The sequence below is a fragment of the Saccopteryx bilineata genome, chromosome 4 (assembly GCF_036850765.1).
Source record: "Saccopteryx bilineata isolate mSacBil1 chromosome 4, mSacBil1_pri_phased_curated, whole genome shotgun sequence".
Lineage (NCBI taxonomy): Eukaryota > Metazoa > Chordata > Mammalia > Chiroptera > Emballonuridae > Saccopteryx > Saccopteryx bilineata.
In genome coordinates this window covers 149,765,705-149,789,944 of record NC_089493.1, presented here as the reverse complement: position 1 = coordinate 149,789,944, position 24,240 = coordinate 149,765,705, and the positions used below count along the sequence as shown (strand labels likewise).

The window sequence follows — 24,240 nt, the reverse complement described above, 5'->3', positions numbered from 1 at the left end:
AAAATAGGAATGAGCAAAGTACTCAGGGTGGGTTTTGCCATGCTCTGAAGGGGGTCTTTTCTTCTCCTTCATGTTGGAGACACTTATGGGGGGTGTGAGTGAATTAAGGAGCAGTGGTCACCTGGTATTCCATAACTCTGAGCCTCCCTATGTGCTCTCCAGGATCACCTGTCAGTTATTTATTTACTCACTTATTTGTTCACCTCTGAACCCAAGCTAAAAAGTCCAAGCAATGCAAGGCCAAGGGGGCAAGAATCAAGGTATTGTTATCATGGTCAGAATGATGACTTACAGCTAGAATGAGAGGTAATGACCTGGAGAGTGTTTAGGTGATTAAGTCTTGGCTAGTGATTCAGATGAACTACATATTAGGAATTTCAGGAAAACTGTCCTTGGATAAATATTCAAGAGCAGTGATCTCCAATTTACAATCCTTGTCAGGGAAAGATTTTTGAAAAATTTCCCACCATATAGAAATATTTACTTATTTTAAAATTACATGTATGTGCTACTCTAGTTTTACATTATGAACATTATAGTTATATACAAAAATAGACACTGAATTAGTCTACTAGAAAATTCAAATAGTAATTCCAATTTTTCACCATATCCCCAAATGTTGTCTTAGTGCACTCCAATCTGGTTTAGACAGAGTTGCTTCTGTCTGTGCTAAGGAAGTAGACAGAGTGTGGCCTCTATGACTGTGTCTCCCAGAAGTTCTGGCCATTAAGTTTTAGTTGGAATGAAACAATCAACCCATTCATGTTGGAGTGGGAGGGATCTCATTACAAATAATCAAAAGGGACACAGCAACATGAATTATAAGTGAAAAATAAAGCAGCAACTCAACTCTTAAACAATAGAGGACTGGTTAAATGAATGATGTTATATTTATAAAATGAAATATTTTATTTCCAATAAAAATAAGTTTCAAAGATGCTTTTATGCTATGGGTTGAACTGTATACTCCCTTCAAGCCTCTATGTTAAAGTCTCAATCTTCAGTACCTCAGAAGGAGATCTTATTTGAAAGTAGGATTATTGCATTTGCAATTAGTCATGATGTGGTCATACTGGAGCAGGGTGAGCCCCTAATCCAATATGACTGGTGTCCTTGTAAAAGAAGAATCTGAACATAAGGATAACACTATAAGAACACTGGAGAAAGCTAAGGAACATCAAATATTGCTGGCAAACCACAGGAGAGAGGCATAGAACAGGTTCTCCTTCACAGCCCTCAGAAGGAATCAACCCAGCCGATACTTTGATCTCAGACTTCTAGCCTCCAAATTTGCAAGAAAATAGACTTCTATTTCTAAAGCTACCCCATCCATGGCACTTTGTCATAGCATGCCTACCAGACTTAATACAGGTGCTGTGCTCTGACATCATGTTAAACTGAAAAGACCTGACATAAATTACCCATGTAGGTTGATCCCAATTGCGTACACACAGTCACACACATATAAGTACATAATGCCCTGGAAATGTTCTTGTTTATCTTTGAATTCTGGGCATTTTTTAATGTTCATTTATTTTTTCCCTATATTTTCTAATTTTTCTGCAAAACAATTTAAGTTTATGCAGATATCTATCCTTTCTAAGTTGCTCATTAATTTTATTTAAATTTTTTTATTAAGCAAGCAATTACTCCAGAGAAGTAAGTTATTTCTACCATTCCTAAGGTGGGTAATGGTGACTAGATAATTTAATACAAAACTCTTTGGCATGTGCACCCTCCCCTATGTGTGCCGTTGGAAGTTCTCAGTGGAGAGACATGAGTCAGCCATTACTGTGATGTTCAGCCCTGCTCAGTAGCTCCATCTCTCCTTGTTCTTCTGACCTGTGACAACTTCACATAAGTCACTGGACTTTCACAGTCACAGACTGTTTGTCCGTAACCTGGGAAAACATGGTATGCTGGCTCCCTCCTTCCTAACAAGATGATATATATGAAAGTGTACTGATGAAAGCTACAACCCAACAACCATCAGGTGCAAGTTGTGCTGGTAACAATGCTGTGGAAGAATGGTGATGGACCTGACTTGGGGACTCTCTAGTAAAGGGGGTGCTCCACCGGGTGGCAGCAGCCACCACTTCCTGCAGCTCCACACTGATCGACAAGCCTGGGATCACCCATCCGTCACTGATACTCAGAGTCTTTCCTAACACAAGACAGATGTGGTTCCCAGCATCTTGGCTTTAAAAGGCCTGTCTGCCCACTTCACCTGGAAACCTCATTTCTTAGAATTCAGACTGTTAAATAAGGTTCCCTGCTTAGCATCAACACTTTTCCATTCTTTGGTTTCTTGGTCCTTATCTTTCCTTTACCAGCAGTGGCTGTGGTGATAACTAACAGTAGGTAAAGGGAAATGCTCATGGTATATTTTAATACTCAACAGTCTTCCCCTTGTCAGGACCAACTGTCATGGAGTCATGGCATTGGATGGTCCTTAGAAGGAACTCAGGAAGTACACACATGAAGAGCAAATTAATGGCTACATCTTTCTTACAAAATCTATTTCTCTCCCATGTCCCTCAAATATGAAGTATTCCAAAGGAATAATATTTTCAAAAGAGAGATCAAATGGAAAAGATAGAGCTGAGGAGAAAGTTGTTTCTCTGTTTACTAAGATCACTAACATCACAGAGATTGACCTAACAACCTAATGCACATTAATTTGGCTGCACATTCCAGGTTGTAAAGTTTTTCATATTTTTTTTAACAAACTATAGAAATGATCCCTGAAAGTATAGTCTTTCATATATATTTTTTTATTTTCCTAATTCTATTCCTCTGCTCTGAGGTCCCATCCTATCAGGCTGGTAAAAAGTTCTATCATGGTCATTACAGTGAGTCCCTCCCCACCTTCTTCCCTCCCTCCAGGTTCACGTGAAAGTTGCCAGAGTTACGCAGATGAACGTGTTCCTGGAGCATGTTGGGAGAAGTGTGTGGGGTGCACTAATGCTATCCACCGACCACTCACTCACAAACAGAAACACTCTTTCCTGGTCTTTCTCCAAGCTCACAAAGCTCCCAAGACTGTTCACTTCCACCTCCTGATTTTTCTCAAAATAGAACCTCAGAACAGCCTGGCCTGTGGTGGTGGAGTGGATAAAATGTTGACCTGGAATGCTGAGGTCACCAGTTCAAAACCCTGGGCTTGTCTGGTCAAGGCACATACAGTAAGCAAGTACAAGTTGATACTTCTCATTCTTCAACCCCCATTTATCTCTCTCTCTCTCTCTCTCTCTTTCTCTCTCAAAAATAAAAAAAAATCAAAAAATAAAATAAAAAATAAATAAAAAGAACCTCAGAACAGAGACAAGCCTTTCTTTCTAGAGCCAGTTCTTTGAAACAAGTCTCTTCCTTTCACCCTGAGGGTGAGGAAGCCCTGCAAGATGGGAAGCCCTAGACTGCCCTGTGGTTCTAAGGTGCCAAGGAAAGGGTGGGCTGGGAAGGAAGGGAAGGTACCTCTTATTCTTTTCTTCTTCTCTATCTATCAGAACACAACACAAATTAACATCTCAGAAGGTCATCTTGCCCATTTAAAAATAATGAAGGATTAAAGGAAAAGGACCAGGTGCTTTTAGAAAGGCAAATAAGGAACTTAGTCCTGAAGAGACCCACAGTCCAAGGCATGGATATCAGTGTGAAGTGCCTGCCTTTGCTATGATTGACACCAATGTTTACCAGAGCATGAAAGTCACATCTTCCTGTTAGTCCCCTGTGACAGTCCGTGTAGGGCAGACCACCAGGGCAAGGAGGTGGGTATGCCAGCACAGACAGGCTGGGACCTGGAAATCTGCTCACCCACACAGTCACCCAGCCCAAAGACTGCCTCCTTGCTTCCTTTGCCAGCTTTACTCAAGGGCATTGCCCAGAGAGCTGGAATGACTGAAGGAACAAGAGGGATCTGGGCTCTTCAGAGGCCTGTGCTGTGTGATACAAATCACAGCCCTGGGACCTAGAGGCCCAACAGCAAACATTTAAGAATGTGATACTAAACATATTAACTAGAAACAGGGTTCAGTGATCCAAGCATGATGACATGGCATGGCGCTGTGCCAGGCATGACACAGTACCCTGTCATGCATCCAACTGTGGCACTCTCAGGGACTGAAATAGGAGCAGGAGACTGCGCAGAGCTCAAGGCAATATAATTCGCCTGAAGTCTCCTCTGCAAGGCCTCTGGCCTAGGGGCCTGCTCGCACTGCCTGCCTTTCTCACTCTTCCTCTGCTCTCCAAGTGAGAACCCATAAAAATTTTGGCTTTTGCTTTTGCCTCAAAGAAAAATAACTTTGTTTTTTTTACTAAATATAAAAATTATACTACTTGTTTTCTGTAAAACGTGCAAGGAACATGGAAGAGTATCCAAATGATAAAATCCAGCCATGGTTAGGCCTCCTGTGTCCTCATACCCCTCAACATTTAGTCACCATTTCTTGATAGGGATGGCTTGATGAAAGTGACAGTGTTTATGGCCTTCCTTGTTTTATTCCCAAGGATACTGTTTCATCTAATGGGATAGACATAGGACCTCATGAGACATTCATCTGGTGGGATAGGCAAAGATCAATGGACATTTTCTTAATGAGTTTCTCTATTTTCTTAATGAGTTCAATGTGGGAAACTGAGTTAACTGATATCACATTTCTGGATGAATTCAACAATCTGTTAGTTGTACCATATGGTTTAATTTTTAATCAGTTATGACTCTAGACCATAGTAATACATGCTTGGTATATATTCTTGTATATTTTTGTCCTGTGTATATATAAATTTAGACACACACACGCACAGGGATGAGATTATACATACCAGTCTGGCTTTCCCTCTCAACTCTTGTTCTAAGAAAAGAGAATAGTAACCTGATTGGGAAAATTCTGTGACACAGATGGGGTCAAAGTCAAAGATGGGTGTGACTGTCTAGATACCTTTTTATGTGTCTTCTCTGTGTGGTTAGGCTACCTTAAGGCTGAACCCCTGGAGCAAGACCTTTGTTTCTCGTATTTATTTGCTCCAATGCTTATTGTTTGATCATATGTGGTAACACTTAGACTTCTGAGAAGGGAAACATTCCACCAAACCTCAACTCTAAACCTCATAGTCCAGCCCAGTTTCCCAGAAAGCTCTTCATTAGAAAACTGATCATGAGCGGTGCTAACAGAGTGGTGTCTCATGGGAGATTTGTATTTGTTTTCTGAGGTTCTTGTTTTTTCCTTTGTGAGCATTAAAGTGAAAATGAGTGGTAAGCTAAAAAGGAGTTAAGCATTTTTGGGTCCCATGGTTGCCATCTTCCTGTTGTGAAACCTCACTGACATTCTTTACTGTTTTATTTATATCATACTATTTGTGGATATTTTCCCACAGACTAAAAAAAAAATGCTGGGGTTGGAGGATGAGGGTGTGTGGTTCATAGTGGAAATTAAAAAAAAATTTTTTTTAAAGGAAGAAAGAAAGAGAGAGCTCTAATCTAGAAACCCAAAACCCAAAGCCAAGATCTGGGAGCTTCAGACAGCATCAGACCAAATTTCAGGGGCAGTGAGAGGTAGGCAGAGCTCCAGGGGCTCACACATTTATCAGGCCCTCAACATGAAAAATGGCTGCAAGTAAAAACTCTTTTTGAAACAAGAAACAATCATTCTCGATCATGTGACTTCTGATCTTGAAGCTTTCTTACCCTTTCCGACCTGGGAGACATGGAAGGCTCTGTCAGACTTTAAAATGTTAGAGCTCAAAATACAAGTCAAATGGATACAGCACACCTCCTGGCAGGGAGCACACATTCAGTTAAGGTTAGTTGAGCATAATTTGTCCCGGATGAATGGTGCTTCGCAGAGGAACACTGCCCATGCAGATGCAGAGGCATAGTGCTAACCAGGGACCAGGGACAAAACACTAAAACAGACAGGTAGAGGCCCTGCTCTCAGGAGCCTTACATTCTAGTGGGACAACAACAAGAAGTAAGCAAACATAATGAATTCCAGACAGTGAGAGCCAGTGAGGAAAACAGAGCAGGTTGTGGACTAGAGCGTGCTGAGGGAAGACATGTGGACTCTCCTTTATGGAGAAGTCAGGGAAGAGTTCATGTGAGGAATGTGAGTGAGCTAGCTGTGTGAGTCTCTGAAGGAAAAGCATTCCAGGCAGAAGGAATAACAAGTGCATACCTCCAAAGGAAGAAGTGTTCTTTTTCTTGTTGTGTCTAGCCATGTGGCTAGAAAGGATTGGCCAAGGGGAAGAATGTTCAGGAGGTGAGATTTTAGAGAGGCAGAGGAGTTTGGATTTTAGTTTCAGGGTGGGGGGAGGGGCAAGTTATCAGATTTCTGGTTTTCACCAAAAAATTACTCTGGCAACAGCATGGGAACCATCAACTGTGAGACCTAAGAAAAAGTAATAGAGTGCTAGAGTCATAGAATGACTACTAAATCTTCAGAAATTTTGTGAACCAGTTGTTACATACAACCATCATTTAAAAATCAAATTATATTATTCACTGTGGCCAAGACATGGAAACAACAAAAGTGTCTCTCAATAGAGGATTGGATAAAGAAGATGTGGTACATATGTACAATGGAATACTACTCAGCTATAAGAAATGATGACATATTGCCATTTATGACAACATGCATGGAACTTGAGAACATTATACTGAGTGAAATAAGTATATCAGAAAAAGCTAAGAACTGTATGATTTCAAATATAGGTGGGATATAAAACTGAGACTCATGGACATAGATTAAAGTGAAATAGTTACCAGGGGTAAAGGGTGTAAAAAGGGACAAATATATGGTTACAGAAAATGATTTGACTTTGGGCAATGGGCATGCAACACAATCAACATTTCAAATGGTATAGAATTGTTCACCTGAAATCTATGTGCTATTATTGATCAAGACCACCCCACTAAATTTAATTTCAAAATAAAAAAGTCAAATTCTATAAACTTAAACTTAAATTATATTAAAAACAAAGTTCATAAACACACAAACTCATTGCTACCCACTTGTTTTACTACATTTCACCACTCTCTATGTTCTTGAGGAGATTCATATCTTTTACTTGTCTGGTGGAAATACTATATAATGAGGCATTACTGTGCATCTCTTTCCAACTCCATGTTCAGTAAGGTCATGTTGGCAACTTGGAATCAGCCATGGTGGGAGTACTTACACCACAGAAATCGGCAAAAGCTACAGAGATTGAGCAGGACCTCCCACCTCCCCAATCCTCCAGAATGGCAGCTGCTAAACATTTCCCACTGCATGACTGGAGCAGAAGGACCAGAAGCACATGTGAGAGATGATGGTGATGTGGAGGAGGGTAGTGGTGGACGAGGTAATGACAGTGAGGGATGCCATACAGGTGTAAAGGTGAAGTTGGCGGAACTTGCTATTGTATTGGATGTAAAAAGTGAATTAAAGAGAAGTATAAACAATGAGATTTGAGATTATGAACATGAGTTTGGATATAGGTTTTTTAAATTTGAGAACAGAATAAAAAACTCATATGATAATGTAGAAATAGTAAATAAAGTTTCTTCTGAAGTATCCTCTTCGAGGGCTTTTTGCCAAGGCTTCTAAAACAGCAATAATCACATGGTAGAGGTTGATGAAAACTTTTACTGTGGTAACTATATAAAGTCAGGGATTGTCTACTTTTCTAGGATTTAGCACAGTGCCCGCTACATAGGTGATCAGTGTCCAAGGCAGTCATACCTCTAGCATAAGATGACCCGATGTAGTTGGGGCTCGACATGTATTTGGAGATCTATAAGAAAAGCCATAGTCATTTCATCTGGATCTAGCTATTATATCAATTTACTTGAAAGCTGTAGCTAAAAAGAAACCACAAAATACTGTCACTTTGTACCACTGGGTTCTCTAATTAACTAGCGCTACATACCTGGTAGGCTATATTTACTGGCACTCAAGACTGCCTTTTGAGAGATTATGCACTACAGCAGAGACTCTTTATTTTCAAAGAAAATCAGGCCAGGTTTTGTTTGTAAATTAGTATTTCCATTATAATGCCTCATGTGGTAGGAATAGGAACAGGTTTATTTCTTAGTGAAAAATTCAAGTTTAACTTTAAATATCTGCTAGCTGTTTTCTATAGCTGTTCTTCCTAAGTTGATGTATTTTCTATTTGAACTTTTACTCCACTGCACAACTCAGTTTTTTTAAACACTTATCACATTTTTAATTAGCTTCATTATTTATTGGTTTCATTGGAAACTGACTGCCTCTTTCATTTGATTATAAAAATAGGACAAAGACTTTGTCTGTCTTAGGTATTGTTGTAGTTATAGCAACTAGTGCAGTGATTGTCACATAGTAGGATCTCAGTAAATATTTACTAAATGAAAGGATTAGTTAAGTAATGAGCATAGAAAGGATATAAAGGCATTTGACAATTTATCTTGTGAGCAATACCTCACATTTTATCTAATAAATGTCTCCTCTACTGAAGTCTACTAAATAGAGTTTTGTGAATGAAATACATCAACAGCTCTTATTTGACTCACTGAAGAAAATCTTGTTTAAGAGATATGAGATGGCAGGCCTCTGTAAAATTTTGGAAAGTCTTATTTTTTTTTTTGCAAATAGAAGAATCCACTCTGTTAGATTAGTGAAAAAAATAAATTAGTTAAAAGATATTACAGAGCTTCAAAGGTTCTCCAGTAAAGATAGAGAATCAGGCTCAAGGCGACCCAGCTGGAAACAACAGCCATAACACACATTCACTTCCTAAGATCCACTTTTCTTGTGGCTGAACACAAAGAAAGTAGCTTGCACCTATGAAACTATGCACTGGAGCTACACTCAGCTGATGTTGTCCCGCTAAAGCAGGACACAGGTACGGCCACCACCTCCAAAGCATGGATCCTAAATGGTGATTGTGTTTTATATCACTTTCTTTTAAAACTAAGTCTTAGTCTTATTTGGGTGTTAGAATTTAGGTCTAGGTCATGTGTAGGTCTCAAGGACGGATTCATAATGTAAAAAATTACCCAAATCAGAATTATGGGCAAATAAGTTGAGTAGAAGAAACATGATACATGTCCATAGAGTCCTGTCTTTCTTTCATATTATAACTATGCCAACACTACTGACAGCAAATGACCATATCAACATTACCTAATTATTCATTGTACAAACAAAACATACTATCCTCTCCTCAAAAGCAGAAAAGAGAAAGTCTTAGCAGCTACCACAGCCAGCTAAAGTCCAGGATCTCCAGGTGAGATATTCTCCTCTAATTCTGTCAGTAGTGTATCTGTGTATTCTGATTCAAATAAACTAAAACAAAAATGTAACCAATACATTTTATGTAAAACAAAATAGGAGAGTGAAAAAAATAGAAAATTATTTAAAATATATATACTTAAATAATACAGTAAAATATAGGAAGACTCCAGAAACCTTATTTCTACTTCTGTTCACAAGGCCCTGTGAACAATATCACCAATTAATACTGATGACTTCTACCTGCCATTATTTATTCCATGTCCTTTTTGTCCTCAATAAGCACCTCAAGTATTTGGGATTCTTCTTCTAGTTGGTTAATTTATATCATCTTTCTTAAACAATTGAGTCTTGGATAGTCCTGCCTATGGGAGATTGGTATAGTCTTTCAATAATATTTATGACAAAATATACTGTATTAAAAGAGATAAAACATAATATGTCTTGCTCCTATTATATATCAACTACATCAGTGGTGGTATTCAACCAGTTCACACCAGTTTGGCAGAACTGATACTTAATTTTTGTTGAGTTTGGCAAACCAGTTGTTTAAAATGGCACTTGTAATCATGGTTCTCTCTAAGATGGGTGCCTGGGCAGTCACCCAACGTGGAAATTACAAATTTACATTAAAAGCAAGTTGTAGCTGATTTCAAGATAGGAATAAATTATAACTTCTCAATTTTTTAGAGCCAGATTACTGGAATATTGAAAAATTACTAATTCCATGGAAAGCAGCTGAGGAACAATTGATCGTATTTAATGATACTTTTAATTACCAAATTGATATTAATGGTTATTGAGATTTTGTGAAAAATGTCATAAAAAATTCCCAGAACTATGAAATTTCTGAAAGTGTTCAAAAAACTAAAAATATTGTCAGAACAATTGCTGTAAATTCAGCAGAAGCAGAAAGGGATTTTTCAAAGATGAACACAATATGTTCGGAGAAGAAAAGTTGCCTATTTCTAATATATCAAACACAATGGCTGTTAGTCTAATCAGCCTACCTCTAAAGCAGGGGTCCCCAAACTATGGCCCGCAGGCCACATGCGGCCCCCTGAGGCCATTTATCTGGCCCCCGCCGTACTTCTGGAAGGGGCACCTCTTTCATTCGTGGTCAGTGAGAGGAGCATAGTTCCCATTGAAATACTGGTCAGTTTGTTGATTTAAATTTACTTGTTCTTTATTTTAAATATTGTATTTCTTCCCATTTCATTTTTTTACTTTAAAATAAGATATGTGCAGTGTGCATAAGGATTTGTTCATAGTTTTTTTTATAGTTGGGCCCTCCAACGGTCTGAGGGACAGTGAACTGGCCCCCTGTGTAAAAAGTTTGGGGACCCCTGCTCTAAAGGGATGAGATCCTACTTCTATAGTGAAAAGATAGTTAAGGATAAATTATATAGTCGATGATGCTCAGATAAAAGCAAAGAAAATTGCAAGTGAGGATACCAATCAAGAAGCAATAGGGGGAAATTCCAAGATGGCAACAGAGTAGGCGAATGATCCAACTGCTACCTCCAGGACCAAATTAGATTATAACTTAATTTAAGACAATCATCTTGAAAAACCAACTTCGGACTAAACAAAGAGGAGACTATAACCAAGGACCACAGAAGAAGCCACATCGAGACTGGTAGGAAAGGTGGAGACATGGAAAGGGCTGCTCTGCTCCCAGGAGCCAGTGGTGGCTGAGAGTCCAGAGGGACTCTCACTGCAGGGGGGGTCACCCTGAGAGGTGTAGGTCCTAAGCTCCAGACCAGAAACCCCAGCCTAGAACCCCAGAGCCTAGAAGAGATGCCCACACAGCATTTGGAGGTGAAAAGAGCCAGGTTTCTGTCTGCAAGAAAGAGATGGAGCTCTCCAAGATACAGGGTCCATCTTAAAGGTCCCACTCAGAAAATCTTGTTCACAGCCACTTACCCAGGCTCTGGTGAAGAAAGAGCTGAGAGGACTAGAGTTGCATGAAGGGACTGTAAAGTTGGAGGCCCAGGGAGAGACAATGTGGGGAACGGCCAATGAACCTCTGTGCTGAGTCATTCTCCAATACTGCAGTCACCATATTTATTGGGTGAAACAGTACCCTCTGAGCAGCATCAACCTGGGAAAAGCCACTGCTCTGCCCTTGGAAGTCTCTCTTACCCCAGTCATGTAGACTGGGTCATTCTGAGAAGCCAGGAAGCAGGGGACATGTAAGTGACACAGTATTTTGATATTGAGGTTGGAGCTTTCTCCTACACAATCCTGAGTCTAAAACTGGTGATTCGGCCTCATGGGAGACTCAGTAGAAATTATTCAGACTATGGGCAGACCACACTTCTGGGACTCTGAGGCCAAATCCATAGGACTCCTGGGGCCACACCCTACTGAGGTCTGTGAAAAATGTCTGGCCAGACTGATACATGGGGCCGAGGGGCAGAGCCACACCCACTACCTTTCCTAACCCCTGAATTGCTGCAGGCTCTAGACTCTACCAAAGATTTCTTCAATGGCTGAGCCCAACAAGCAACCAGAAGACAAAGGCTGCAGGAAGCAGGACTCAGGGAACCTTGGCCTTTTAATAATTTTAAAATTCATTTTAGAGAATGGAGAGGAAGAGAAGGAGAGAGTAAGAGAGAAGCAGAGAAAGAGAAGTGGGGGAGGAGAAGAAAGCATCAATTCCCATATGTGCCTTGACCAGGCAAGCCCAGGGTTTTGAACCAGCAATCTCAGTGTTCCAGGTCAATGCTTAAACCACTGCACCATCACAGGTCAGACAGCAACCTTGACCTTTTAAGCAGACTTTTGCCGAAGTCTAGTGTGAGTAAAAGCCAGCCTAAGTGTGTTGCTTGGTATTTCCATGAGTACCTGGGCCCAGCAGAGGAGGCCAAAAACTCTGGATTGCTATAGCTCCAAGTAGGTTGCTGATGGCCAATCATGGGCAGTGTCTCCCACTGGTCTGCACCGGGTTTCTGCCAGGGAGGCCCAGGGCTGACGCATTTAGTGGCCAGCTGCAGAGCACATCAGTTTAGAACCTAAGAACGCTTGCTAGAGTGGTATCCTAGGATGGTTTTCTTACACCTGGCCCAGATGAGGAGAGTTTCACTCTCTGTGATCAGCACTGGCACAGCAGCTCATGTCCATTGGATAGGGTGGGGCTTCACGGTCTGCTGGTCTGAGTGCTGGATATCCTACCCTGCTGGGCTAGATTCCACAGGGGAAAGGGAGAGAGGCTTGAAGCATGAACATTTAAAATGTGGGTCCCTGTGAGAATATTGTTGGATCTGGTTCAGGGGCTTAGCCACTTTCTGGGCAGTAGAGGACTCTGTCAGTTTTCTTCCCTGAGACCCGAGTCTAACCAGCTGTAAAAGCTTCTGCAGAGGGGACTGTTGGACCCACCCAATCTGAACCTGTTGCTTACCTTGTTGGGTAGAAATAAAATTTGAGTATCCAGCAGTAGCTGAGGGATTAGGCTCTAGATGAGGGGGCCACATTCCCCATACTGAGCTTCTGACCAAGAGACCCCTAAAGTAGAGTTCCCACTAACATTGTATTCCCAAACTCAGCTGCTGTAACCCACCAGGCTTGCAACATGAAGAGGGGTTGGTTGGGTGAGGCTAGTCTGAACCCATACTATAGTCTTTCTACAGAAGACTCTGTGGGAAGACCAGGCAGCTGCAAGAGGAGGTAGAGCAGCTGAAAAGTGGAGGCAAATCTTACAGAGCTAGGGGCTTTTATGGAACTGCTGTCATCTCTAAGCAGGAGGAAGCTGATCCTTATACACAGGTTGGTCCCTTTCACACTACCCATGCACAGAAAATACAGACACAAACAGCAAAAAGTGCAGTAGCTGCAGACAAGTAGCCCAAAGCAGGTTACAAAAAACAGCTGAGGCCAACCCAAGAAGATCTAGAGCCAACACAACTGGTAGTGGGTGGCAGACAGCACCAACCCTAGACACAACTAGATAAACAAGCAGCACACCCAAAAGAGGAGTCTAGCAGGCACCAGACACTGTGGAGAATAAATACACCAAACAGAACAGACATTGCACATTGTGTAATGCACATGATTTAGGCTGACCCTTACAGCCAGCCAGCCTGAAGGGATAACTGTACCCTTTAAAAGACCAACTGCATTCAATACTCACATACAACAGGATGGAAAATAGTACTCTCAAGAAGCATTCCTAGAGCAAAAAACAAAAACAAAAACAAACAAACAAACAAAAAAACAGGTTGCCTGGAGGGAAGTACCACCAACCTATCGTTTTCATAAAGACACTACAATAATTTGAAAGTTAAACAGTGCTACCTAATACACAGAGAAAATAGGCAAAGAAATATGACCCAAATGAATCAACAAGAGGAATCCCCAGAAAGAGAACTAAATGAAATGGAATTAACCAAACTACCAGAAGCAGAGTTTAAAATAATGATATTTAGGATGCTCAAGGATCTCAGAGCAACAATGATAGTCATAATGAGCACTAAAAATAAAGAAATAGCAAGCATCAAAAAGAACATTAAAATCATAAATAAAAACCAGTTGGAAATGACAAACACAAATCAGAAATGAAGACTGCACTAGAAGGAATCAACAGCAGGCTGGTGAAGCAGAGGACTGAATTAACAATTTAGAAGTCAAGATAAACATAACAGAAGCAGAACAGCAAAACAAAAAGAGGCTCAAAAAGACTGAGGAAACTCTAAGAGACCTCTGTGACAACATGACGAGAAACAACATCCACATCATAGGGGTTCCTGAAGGAGAAGAGAACAAAAAAAGGATAGAATACCTATTTGAAGAAATCATAGGTGAATACTTCCTAAAATTAATGAAGGAAAAAGCCACACAGGTTCAAGAACACAGAGAGTCCCATTAAAGAGGAACCCAAGGAGGCCTACACCAAGACACATTATAAGTAAAATGCCAAAGTTAAGAGGCAAAGAAAGAATACTAAAAGCTGCAAGAGAAAAGCAGTTAATTACCTACAGAGGAGCCCCCATAAGGATAACATCTGACTTCTTAACAGAAACACTTGAGGCCAGAAGGAATTGGCAAGAAGTATTCAAAGTGATGCAAAAAAAAAAAAAAAAAAAGAATTTACAACAAAACTACTTTATACAGCAAGGATATTATTTAAAATTAATGGGGAAATAAAAAGCTTCCCAGACCCAAAAAAAAAAAAAAGTCAAGAAATTTATTACAACCAAATCAGTACTTCAAGAAATGTTAAGGGGCCTTCTGTAAAAAGAGCAAAGAAAAAAAATTGAGAAAAAGAGGACTGTGGATTTAAATAATAAAATGGCAATAAATAAATACATATCAACAATAACCTTAAATGTAAATGGATTAAATGCTCCAATCAAAAAAACGGTATTTGCATGGATAAAAAAAACAGGACTCATACATATGCTGTCTACAAGAGACCCACCTCAGAACAAAAGATACACATAGACTAAAAATATTGTTTCATGTAAAAAAAAAAAAAGCTGGAGTAGCAATACTTATATCTGACAAAATAGCCTTTAAAACAAAGGCTATAGTAAGGGATAGAGAAGATCACTACATAATAATAAAGGGAGCAATTCAACAGGATGATATAACCATTGTAAATAGCTATGCACCTATTATAGGAGCTTCTAAATACATAAAGCAGATTTTGATAGACATACAGGGTGAGATCAGCAGCAAAACTATAAAAAGAGATTACTTTAATGCCCCAATAATATTAATAAGTAGATCCTCCACACAGAAAATTAACAAATAAACAGCAGCCTTAAATGACATACTAAATCAAATGGATTTAATTAATATCTTCAGCACCTTTCACCCCAAAGCAGTAGAATATACATTCTTTTCAAGCGCTCATGGTACATTTGCAAGGATGGACCACATGTTAAGATACAAAACAAGTCTCAATAAATTAAGAAGTTTGAAATCATATCAAGCGTCTTCTCTGATCAGAATGGCATGGAACTAAAAACCAACTACAATAGAAAAACTGAAAAACATTCAAGCACTATGGAAATTGCCTGAGAGGTTTTTTAACACCAATGTCTCTGATGCCATTCTGAAAACTCTTCCTTTTTTAATATTGCCCAGGGAAATCTAAAGTGAAGTGAAGCCAGGGTACACAGCTAATCTTAACTTAGTGCTTCTCAAAGTGGACCAAAAAGTGATGGACCAGCACCATCAGCATCCCTTGGGAAATTGTTAAATAAGCAAATTTTCAAACCCATTTCAGACCCACTGAATTAGAATCTATGTGAGTGGAGCCCAGCACTCCCTGTTTTAACATGACTCTATGAATCCAATGCCCTGCTAAAGGCTGAGAAGTGCAGTTTTTAAATTTCTCCACCTGACAAAATCTTACACTTCATGGCCCAACCCAAGTGTCACCCCTATGCAAGGTCTTCTTACCTTCTAGTTAGAATCTTTTGCCCAGCCTCAAGGAACCTATGTTATTGTGGTACTATTTCTCTTATAATGCTTATCACTATGTTATTTCTTATCAAATTTTACATAGCAATATTTCCTAAGATCTTTGGAAATATTTAGGGTGGAGTTGATATTTGTACCCTGTTCCTCAGAGTGCAGGTGACACTGTGCTGTGTATGAAGCCGCTTTAAAAATGTTAATTGAAGAGACCTTTTAAAATCTTACTAAGGAAAGAGTTGCAATAGTGAGAGAACTAGCCAATATTGAGAAAAAGAAAAAGAAGAAAGCTTAGTTCATAAAAAAAATTTAATTTCTAATACCCTTCCTCATGTAATAGCTAATATGTAGCACTTGCTATACCCTAAGGCCTGAGCTAAGTCCTTTATTTGGATTACCTCATTTAAGTTTTACAGCCCTGCATGGTAGCTATTATTGTTATTATTATTATTTTACTGACATGCAACAATATGCAAAGAGGTAAGCAAATTGCCCAAGGTCACACACCTTGTAAACAGCAATCAAATTTGAAATCAGGTAACCTGGCTCATCACCCAGACTCCTAACTACTCCATGCTACTACCATTTGTATGGCAACATACTGTTATTGATTCATACTATTATCAGTAGGCAAGCCTTCTATTTTACCTATATAAACTGTAGACAATACTCAACTACCAACCTCTTTTTTTTTTTTTTTTTTTTTTTTTTTTTTCATTTTTCTGAAGCTGGAAACAGGGAGAGACAGTCAGACAGACTCCCGCATGCGCCCGACCGGGATCCACCCGGCACGCCCACCAGGGGCGGTGCTCTGCTCCCCAGGGGGCGATGCTCTGCCCATCCTGGGCGTCGCCATATTGCGACCAGAGCCACTCTAGCGCCTGAGGCAGAGGCCACAGAGCCATGCCCAGCGCCCGGGCCATCTTTGCTCCAATGGAGCCTTGGCTGCGGGAGGGGAAGAGAGAGACAGAGAGGAAAGCGCGGCGGAGGGGTGGAGAAGCAAATGGGCGCTTCTCCTATGTGCCCTGGCCGGGAATCGAACCCGGGTCCTCCGCACGCTAGGCCGACGCTCTACCGCTGAGCCAACCGGCCAGGGCACTACCAACCTCTTTTTAAACCAGTCCTCCCTAAAATAATAATGACATTAATGACAGACATTTATATAATGCTTTCTATGTACTAGCTATGTTCTAAGTGCTTAGAAATAAAGTTATTTAATTCTTCAAGAATCCTATGAGAAAGGTACAGTTATCACTGCCCATTTCACATATAAAAGAGGCTAAGAAACCAGCCTACAAATAATGCATGGTGTGACCCAGGCAACCTGGCTTCAGGGTCTGTTTCTTTACCACTCTGCTATGGAGGCTTTTTTTGTAGGGGGGTTGGGAAAGATGGTCATAGAACTAAATTTTGTGGTTGCTTTTACTGTATTATTGTGTTCCTCATAGGGTTGGTGTGAGATATATATTGTCAATAAAGAAAGTACTCAAAACAGAGCTTAACACAAAGTAAGAACTATATTAACTAATAATTATTATTATTTTTTTATTAAATTTAATGCAGTGACATTGATAAATCAGGGTACATATGTTGAGAGAAAATATCTCTAGATTATTTTGACATTTGATTGTGCTGTATACCCCTCCCGCAAAGTTAAATTGTCTTCTGTCACCTTCTATTTGGTTTTCTTTGTGCCCCTCCCCTCCCCTAACCCCTCTCTCCTTCTTCACCCCATCCCCCCTCCCCCAATCCCCCGCCCCTGTTGCCATCACATTCTTGTTCATGTCTCTGAGTCTCATTTTTATGTCCCTTCTATGTATGGATTCATCTCAGTTTTTTTTCTGATTTACTTATTTCACTCCGTATAATGTTGTCAAAGTCCATCCATGTTATTGTAAATGATCCGATGTCATCATTTCTTATGGCTGAGTAGTACTCCATAGTATATATGTACCAAAGTTTTTTAATCCACTCGTCCTCTGACGGACACTTGGGCTGTTTCCAGATCTTCGCTATTGTGAACAATGCTGCCACAAACATGCAGGTGCATTTCTCCTTTTGGAGCCGTTCTATGGTGTCCTTGGGGTATATTCCTAAAAGTGGGATAGCTGGGTCAAAAGGCAGTTCGATTTTTTGTTTTTTGAGGAATCTCCATACTGTTTTCCACAGTGGCTGCACCAGTCTGCATTCCCACCAGCAGTGCAGGAGGGTTCCCTTTTCTCCACATCCTCGCCAGCACTTATTCTGTGTTGTTTTTGTTGATAAGCACCATTCTGACTGGTGTAAGGTGATATCTCATTGTGGTTTTAATTTGCATTTCTCTAATGATTAGTGATGTTGAGCATTTTTTCATATGCCTATTGGCCATCTGTATGTCCTCTTTGGAGAAGTGTCTATTCATCTCTTTTGCCCATTTTTGGATTGCGTTGTTTGTCTTCCTGGTGTTGAGTTTTACAAGTTCTTTATAAATTTTGGTTATTAACCCCTTATCAGACGTATTGTCAAATATGTTCTCCCATTGTGTAGTTTGTCTTTTTATTCTGTTCTTGTTGTCTTTAGCTGTGCAAAAGCTTTTTAGTTTGATATAGTCCCATTTGTTTATCCTGTCTTTTATTTCACTTCCCCATGAAGATAAATCAGCAAATATATTGCTCTGAGAGATGTCGGAGAGCTTACTGCCTATGTTTTCTTCTAAGATGCTTATGGTTTCACAGCCTACATTCAAGTCTTTTATCCATTTTGAGTTTATTTTTGTGAGTGGTGTAAGCAGGTGATCTAGTTTCATTTTTTTGCAGGTAGCTGTCCAATTTTTCCAACACCATTTGTTAAAGAGGCTGTCTTTACTCCATTGTATTTCCTTACCTCCTTTGTCAAATATCAGTTGTCCATAGAACTGTGTGTTTATTTCTGGGTTCTCTGTTCTGTTCCATTGATCTATATGCCTGTTCTTATGCAAGTACCAGGCTGTTTTGAGTACAATGGCTTTGTAGTATAACTTGATATCAGGAAGTGTGATACCTCCCACTTTATTCTTCTTTTTTAAGATTGCTGAGGCTATTCGTGTCCTTTTTTGGTTCCATATAAATTTTTGGAATATGTGTTCTATATCTTTGAAGTATGTCATTGGTATTTTAATTGGTATTGCATTGAATTTATAAATTGCTTTGGGTAATATAGACATTTTAATGATGTTTATTCTTCCTAACCATAAGCACGGTATATGCTTTCACTTGTTTGTATCTTCCTTGATTTCTTTTATCAATGTTTTGTAATTTTCCGAGTACAAGTCTTTAGTCTCCTTGGTTAAGTTTACTCCTAGGTACTTTATTTTTTTGCTTGTAATTGTGAAGGAGATTGTTTCCTTAATTTCTCTTTCTGACTGTTCATTGTTGGTGTATAAAAATGCTTCTGATTTCTGAGTATTGATTTTATATCCTGCCACTTTGCTGAACTTATTTATCAGGTCCAGTAGTTTTTTGACTGAGACTTTAGGGTTTTCTATATACAATATCATATCATCTGCAAATAATGATAGTTTTACTTCTTTCCCAACTTGAATGCCTTTTATTTCTTCTTCTTGTCTGATAACTAATAATTATTATTTTGCAATTTTGGATAGCCCATCTGACTTATTAGATTATAAATCTGGCCTTTTAAGACCTGGTTGAAAGTCAAGATATTATGACCTTATCCCTATAGGATCCCATATACCAAGGCTATTGCTGGCTTTGTCAGATGGAGGGAGGCAAATCAACTTTTAATTTTTTTCCAAAACTTCCTATTGGAAGTGATATGGGGTCTCATGTTCAGGACTTCAGCCAGGACTTATGTAATGCCAAAGTATGGTCATGGGCAGCACAGTGTGGGCCTCCAGTACAATGTAGTTGGTAATTTTAACTACAGACATAAATCAGGGTATACAAATTCATGTATGCTCAACTGCCTTCTAATGAAATATCCCATTGCAATTCATGGCTTTGACAGTCTATACCAGGGGTCTCAAACTCAACTCAGCATGTGGGCCGCAGAGCAAGATCACAGCTGTTTGGCAGGCCGCACTAGGTCTACAAAAGGCAACTGTTACGCAACACTTTTCTCACTGCAGTTGAAAACAAAAAAAATCAGTACAACAAGCACAATCGTACATGCAGTTTACTCAGTGTCACAAAACGACCAGAAACTGTAGTTCGCATCACAACTGCTGTTAACTAAGCTAATATCTAGCTAGGATGCTAGAGAAATGAAAAATACAAGTAGGCCCCTAGGCTTACTTAATTTTATCCAAAATATTTTGAACTTCGTGGATTAGTCTGCGGGCCGCACAAAATTGTTCGGCGGGCCACATGCGGCCCGCAGGCCACGAGTTTGAGACCCCTGGTCTATACCATGGCTAATTAACTAAGACCAAGAGCTACTCACAGTGGTTATCCCTCCAAAGCTCAGCACAGAAGCAGCAGACTAAAATGGCTATCTCCCAGACTTACCCTGAAGAGGCAATTTGCTTATCTTAAAAATGGCAGCCTAAAAGTCATGTTCTTAATCTAACATAAATCTTAGAGCTAACTAGCTAACTACAATCCTCCCCAGATAATTGAGGAAGCTGGTGTGTACCATTTTGTGCTGTCCCTCTGCCCAACTTGTGTACACATCCAGTGCCCTGGCTTTTGCAGCTGCTGCCCAAGGGATGAACACCTTGATCACCTGGCTTGGGTGGCCAGTGTACTTGTGTTTACACATTTAACAAGAATATAGCAAACAAGGAAACAGTTCTTAACTGGTTGCTTTTCCAAGAATCAGCAGAGAGGCACTAGTCAGAAATGACCAAGTCCCAGTCTTTTCATGTAAGATGGAAATGTCTTTCTTTTTGCATATCTTTTTTTTTTCTTGATGTAACTTTCTTTTTTTTTTTTAATAATTTTATTTTTTTTTAATGGGGTGACATCAATAAATCAGGATACATATATTCAAAGATAACAAGTCCAGGTTATCTTGTCGTTCAATTATGTTGCATACCCACCACCCAAAGTCAGATTGTCCTCTGTCACCTTCTATCTTGTTTTATTTGTGCCCCTCCCCACCCCCTATCCCTCTCCCATTCCCCCCTCCCCCCCGTAACCACCACACTCTTATCAATGTCTCTTAGTTTCACTATTATGTCCCACCTACGTATGGAATAATACAGTTCCTGTTTTTTTCTGATTTACTTATTTCGCTTCGTATCATGTTATCAAGATCCCACCATTTTGCTGTAAATGTTCCGATGTCATCATTTCTTATGGCTGAGTAGTAAAAGTTGCAGCTTAAATATCAGGCTTCTAGTTTAACATATATCTAGAAGTGAACTGAAAATCTATTTTGAAGCCAGTAGGACCACATTTGAGCTGTTCCTCTGCCCACATTATGCATCATTATCTCTCTAAAAGGAACTTGTGCTCATGTCTTGTGCCCTGGCTTCTGCAGCTGCCATTCAGGGATACACTCCTTAATCTCCTGGCTCCAGTGGCCAGCAGAGCTTGCATTCACCAGTCGCACAATACTGTGCCAAACAGTTCTTAACTGGCTATTCCTCAAAGGCTCATTAATAGGAATCAGAGATTTCACTATCTCTTAATGTTTCCCTAAAAAACATCTATTTGCATACTTTAAAAGATGCTGCTTAAGGATCTGGATTCCAAACAGCCTGTATCTACATGCTGACTGAAGTCTTCCCCTCTGGGACAGTGACAAATCTTAGCATTCCTTCAACATCTGGGAGCCACTAAGAATAAAGAAGGCTGCTTGGACAATCACAAAATTTAAGAAATGATCATAAAGGTTTTAGAGCTAGGAATAGGCTGAGCAACAAGATTCTTCTCCCATGGGAGCCCACCCCTTCAAGACTAAGAGAGCTAGTTATTTTATCTAATAGACAGAAATAAACAGAGACAATCAAGCAAAATGAAGAAATAGAAAAATAGTTCCAAGCAAAAGAACTAGATAGAAGTCCATAAATAGATTTTAATAAAATAGAGATAAGAAATTTACATGATAAAAAGTTCAAAATAATGGTAATAAGTATACACTTCGAGGTTAGGAGAAAATTTATGAGCAAAGTAATAATTTTTTTTTTACAGTGACAGAGAGAGAGAGTCAGAGAGAGGGATAGATAAGGACAGACAGACAAGAATGGAGAGAGATGAAAAGCATCAATCATTAGTTTTTGTTGTGACACTTTAGTTGTTCATTGATTGCTTTCTCATATGTGCCTTGACCATGGGCCTTCAGCAGACTGAGTAACCCCTTGCTCAAGCCAGCGACCTTGGGTCCAAGCTGGTGAGCTTTTGCTCAAACCGGATGAGCCCACGCTCAAGCTGGTGACCTTGGGGTCTCAAACCTGGGTCCTCCACATCCCAGTCCTACACTCTATCCACTGCACCACTTCCCTGTCAGGCAAAGTAATAATTTCAACAAAAAGATTAAAAATACAAGAAAGTACAAAACAGAAATCACAGAGCTGAAGACTATAATAACTGAAATAAACAATTAAATAGAAGGGTTCAACAGCAGAATAGATGTAGCAGAAGAAAAGATCAGTGAACTCAAAGACAGGGCAGTGAAATTCATTCAAGCTAGGAGTAAAAAAGAAAAAAGAATAAACAAGAATAAAGATACCTTAGGAGACTTATGGAATACTATCAAGCACTGTAATATTTACATTATATGGGTCCTATTAGGAGAAGAGAGGAAAGGGCAGAAATCTTATTGAAAGAAATAATAGCTAAAAACTTCACCAACCTGAGAAAAGAAATAGCATCTATATCCAGAAATCCCAGAGAGTTTCAAGTAAGATGAATTTAAAGAAACCCACACCACGACACATTATAATTAAAATATTGAATGTTAAAGACAAGAAGACAGTCTTCAAATCAGTAAGAGGAAAACTGGTTATTACAAATATGGTAACCCTCATTAGAACTACCAGTAGATTTTTTAATAGAAACTTTGCAGGCCAGGAGAGATATATTCAAAATGCTGAAAGAGGCCCTGGCTGGTGGCTCAGTGGATAGAGCATTGACCCAGGATATTGACATTCTGGGTTCAATTCCCAGTCAGGGCACACAGAAGAAGAGACAATATTTTCCTCCCCCCCCTTCTTTCCCTCTTCCTCTCCTTCAGCCAGTGGCTCAATTGGTTTGAGTGTGGCCCCCAGCACTGAGGATAGTTCCATTGATGTGCATCAGCCTCAGTCACTAAAAATAGCTCAGTATTTAATCATTGGCCCCAGATTGGGTTGCCAGGTAGATTTTGGTAGGAGTACATGCAGGAGTCTGCCTCTCTATATCCCCTCCTGTCATCTAAACAAACAAACAAACCAAACAAAAACATGTTGAAAGAAAACAACAACAGAAACTGCTAACCAACAATATTCTATCTAACAAAGTTGCCCTTCAGAATTGACAGAGAGATTAGAGTATTCCAGGCAAGCATAAGTTAATGTTCATCACCACAAGATTAGTCTTAAAAAAATGTTAAAGGGATTGTTTCAAGCTGAAATGGAAGGGTTATCATTAGTAACAGGGAAACATATGAAAGTATAAATCTCTCCAGTAGAGGTTAATATATAGTTAAATTCAGAATACTCTAATGTTTTACCGGTGGTGAGTAGATAACATACTAAGCTAGTGTAAAGATAAAAAGACAAAAATATTAAAAACAGCTATAATTTTCTAATTTGCTAACAAATGCACAAGATACGATGAGGTAAACTGTAACATCAAAGATAAAACTTGAGGAGAAAAGTAAAAATGTAGAGCTTTCATATACATTCAATCTTAAATTGTTATCAGCTTAAAATAGATTATTATAAATATGTTTTACATAAGCTTCATGGTAATCACAAAGAAAAAACCTACAGTAAATATATAAAAGAGAAAGAATCTAAAGAAACCACAACAAAAAGTCATCAAATCACAAAGGTAGAGAGCAAGAGAAAAAGAGAACAAAGGAGTAACAAAATAGCTAGAAAACAATTAAAATGACTATAGTAAGTTCATACTCATCAATAATTACTTTAAATGTAAATGGAACAAATTCTTGAATTAAAAGACATCAAGTGGCTGAATGGATCAGAAACAAAAACCAATTATTTGTTGCCAATAAGAGACTCACTTAAGCTTTAAGAATATACATAGGTTGAGAGTAAAGATATAGATAAAACTTTCTTCTAAGTGGAAACCAAAGGTAGCCATACTTATATCAGACCAAATAGATTTTAATAGAAAGACTTCAATAAGATACAAAGGAGGTAATTATATACAAATATTGATCGACTTATGACCTATGCAACTTACAACCATTCGACTTTACGACCACAATCGCTAGCCACAACTGCTCCATGTCTAGCAGTGCAAGTGTTGCCCAACTGGGCATACAACAGTGTGGACTAGCTTCTGGCAGCACTACCATCTCCGCGTGCACCATTTCAACTGTTATCCCAGATTTGGTACAGTAATTTGTGTTTTGTGTCTTGGATATTTTTCATCAAACCCCTCCCAAGATGGCTACCAAGAGGAAATTGTCTTTGCAAATA

At 39.3% G+C, this 24,240-nt stretch overlaps 1 pseudogene; it reads right to left on the bottom strand.

Annotated features, from left to right (window-relative positions):
- Positions 1-2,655: 2,655 nt before the first annotated feature.
- LOC136336853 (small nucleolar RNA U3) lies at positions 2,656-2,760 on the bottom strand (annotated as a pseudogene).
- Between the last annotated feature and the right edge of the window lie 21,480 nt (positions 2,761-24,240).